This window comes from Sorex araneus, chromosome 10 (genome assembly GCF_027595985.1).
Source record: "Sorex araneus isolate mSorAra2 chromosome 10, mSorAra2.pri, whole genome shotgun sequence".
Taxonomy (NCBI): Eukaryota; Metazoa; Chordata; class Mammalia; order Eulipotyphla; family Soricidae; genus Sorex; species Sorex araneus.
This window is the reverse complement of record NC_073311.1, coordinates 13,637,028-13,640,526: the sequence shown is the minus strand read 5'-3', so window position 1 is coordinate 13,640,526 and position 3,499 is coordinate 13,637,028. Positions and strand designations below refer to the sequence as shown.

Sequence of the window (3,499 nt, the reverse complement as noted above, 5' to 3'; positions counted from 1 at the left end):
ACAACACGTTAGTGATCTCATAGGAGGGCTTAGTGGCCCCTGGGTGAAATACAGCAATCTCTACACTCTTTCTTCTAAGGATACTTTTTTTGTAGCATTTTCAGTGTTTTTTCGTAACGAACAATACAAAATATATTATTTCGGTTCTGTTGGGGCGGGGATTTGGGTTCAGGATAGAAACATCCAAAATATGGTGGTGGGAAGGTGTAATGGTGATGGGTTTGGTGTTTGAATATTAAGTGCAATGAAATATTGTGGACTGCACTGTAGCACTGTAGTACTGTTGCTCATTGACTTGCTAGAGCAGGCACCAGTAACATCTCCATTGTGAAACTTGTTGTTACTGTTTTTGTCATATTGAATACCTGACGGGTAGCTTGCCAGGCTCTGCCGTGCGGGCGGGATACTCTCGGTAGCTTGCTGGGCTCTCTGAGAGGGATGGAGGAATCGAACCCGGGTCAGCCACATGCAAGGCAAACGCCCTACCCGCTGTGCTATCGCTCCAGTCCATTGTGAACTACTTTATAAAATAAAAAAAATTATCTAAAAAAGTAATAACAAATGAATTCGAACTTTTAAATTTTAAACCAAAAGGAGTGGTTATTGAATGGGTAAATTGTTAGAAAAGAGATTAACTGTAGAGTTGGAGAGAAAATCAAGAGACAAGCACATGCTCTGTATGTGGGAACTCCAGGTCTCATCCATGACACCTAATGGTCCTCCAACACCACTAAGAACAAATCTCAAGCGATGAATCAAGAATAGCCCCAAATAATGTTTTTTGACTTTAGAGCAAAACATAAAAGGGAGGGCAACTGCACTGTAAAGAATTGGACTTTTAGTGGTGAACTTCAGGATAAACAAACATTGCTTATAAAGATACACACTTGAAACTTAACACTGCAATAACATGCTACTTCAATTTTCAAAAAGGTTTATTTATTTTTTTTATACTGGCATTTGTGTTTTTGGTTTGGGGACCACACATGGCAGTACTCTGGTGCTATTCTGGTTCTGTGCTCAGGAGTGACCACTGGGTGTTCTTGAGGAACCACATGTGGTGCCAGGGATTTAAAAGGTCCAGCCCAGCTAAGTGCTAAGCAAGTGTCTTACATCCTGTTTTAACTCTTCAGCCCCTAAAAGAAGTTCTGAGTGCTCGATTTAACAGCACATATACTAAAATTGGAACAATACAGAGAAGATTAGCATGGCCCCTGCATAAAGATGACATGCAAACTCATGAAGCGTTCCATAGTTTTGGAACTAAGCCTTACTCAGTTGATAGACCACTATGGGTTAGATGATAAATTGTTACAGTATAACAGAAATGAAGAAAAATTTATCAATGTTTAATTCATTTTTCTCTCCAGAATATTATTTCTAGCATCTTAGTTAAAAGGTCCTAATACATCTTAAAAAAATTTTTTCCTTTGGTGAACCAGCATTAAGGGTGCTTGGATATAAATACAAACTAAGATCCAAAATTAAGGTGTAGTTCTGAATAGATTTGCAAGAAAAGAAGACAATAAAGTATGAAAAAAATAAATCACATTTTAAAAAATAATTTTGATAATTCTGGAAATACGTTTTGATCTTCTGTTGTGAAAAGTTTTATTTTAAATGTTAAAAAATCTGGTGAATGTCTAAACCTAAATTAGTCTAAAATGCCTGCCTCTCCTAAGTTTATGACCCTTGTTTCCATCTGTTATCACCTGTTTTCATCTAGGTGATTCAGCAGGTAATTAAACTCATCTTCAAATTGAAAAAAAAAAACGTTCTGAAAAAAAAAAGAAATTCAGCAGATTTCATTAAAGACTCAGTATAATAGAGCCTGAAAAACTTATAACAACTGAAAAGCATTATCTGTCATTGTGAAAAGACTTTGGTAATCTTCCCTCTTTCCTTCAGAGATTCTCAGTGACTCTGGTTCTTCTCTAAGACATTCATTCTCTTTGCCCATCACCTGTTCCCAGGATCACAAAATCATAAAAAATTCTACACTCGAGTAATTATACTCTATTCTTTGATGCTTCCTTTTAGTTATTCAGAGGTTTTACCACCACAGATTTTTACACCCAACATAGATTACTAAACTATTTCATTTATTTTCTTTTATTGAGGTACTGTGATTTTGATAGTTACTTATAAATGAGTTTCAAGCATACACTGTTCCACCGAAAATTCCTTCACGAGTGTCCACTTCCCTGCCAATCCCTTCACCATGGTCCACTTTCCTCCACAAATAAACCTAGTGAACCTCCCACCTCTCAGTCAGCCTCTATAGGGCAGGCATCTTATTTTTTTTCTTTTAGGCTCTGTGGTTTATACTCTGTGACTGACAGATTTGCATGCATCACACCATTCTCCTCAAAGAGCAACTTCATTCTTCCTGTTACGGCAACACTTAAAGAACTTTTCAAGCTCTTGTTGCATAGGAAAGGTTGACGCACAATAAAGTCCCTTCACAATATAATAACTAGTATTATTAACTGATTTGAATGAATCTGGGTTCACCTCTTAGGTGCCGAGGTGAGTTTTTCTCTCCACTGGGTCAGGTTGGAATGTCCGCCTCAGGCATCAAGGCCTGTCACTGATGTTTCTCAGACATTTGTTTACCTGAGGCATCTCTACTCACTGTTCTGTGTTACAGAAAACTGACTGTGAGCTCTCCTCTTTCCTGTATTTGTGAAGAACTGAAGTTCCTATTCCAGAAAGAGAGTTTTCTGGTTCATTCTCGCTACAGTAAACAGCCCTGCCCTGCCCTTCCCCAGTTCCAGCAACCTAATCTTTCTTCCTCCATTTGTGTTTGGATATGCACTTGCTGCATAATACCATTAAAATCTCTCCAGGCCACAGAAGCTCTAAACATTCCTGTTTAATCATGAGCATTCCGGTGGCCTCAGCAGATTTCCTTTTATAATTATTGAAGGATACATGAGAAATTCTCAAATTGAATTTGAGAAAGAATTGTATTTCAAGCTGCAAGTCATCTGTCCTGATCTGAGATGAATGGCTAATTTTAGGAAAACTTTAGGGAAATAAATATGTTATTTATTCAATCTGGAGCCTTAAATGTGGACATAATCCTCTTTTTTCACTGAGAGTTTCACTAACAACTTTGCCAAGGCTATAATAGCTTGAAATTAGAGGAGAAAAAATACTTAGGTAAAATTCTTTCCAATGCCCACTCCCTTCCCTAATCCCTATGCCAAGATTCACTGTTTACCCAATTATCTGTTCTTTTAGAAGATGAAAATGCATCTCTAACCAAGTGCTAAAGCCAGCATTCATTAATAATCTAGTTTATAGTTGGTTAAAATAATTTCCCCAAAGGTTCTTGTAAATTAACATTCAATTTAAACAAGCAACTACCAGCAGGCCATTGAGCCAGATCATAATAACTTTAAAACAACACAAGTTTACTGCTGAGCATTTTTAGGTGTCTATGGGATTGCATTTGTCTATTTACAGAATATTCCAAACTATTTTTCATTTTCCA

At 37.1% G+C, this 3,499-nt stretch overlaps 1 non-coding gene across 1 annotated transcript; it reads left to right on the top strand.

The window, feature by feature from the left end:
* Window positions 1–1,152: 1,152 nt before the first annotated feature.
* On the top strand, window positions 1,153–1,259 carry LOC129399288 (U6 spliceosomal RNA). Its single transcript, XR_008627039.1, has one exon. It is a non-coding gene; the product is annotated as a U6 spliceosomal RNA (small nuclear RNA).
* Window positions 1,260–3,499: the final 2,240 nt, after the last annotated feature.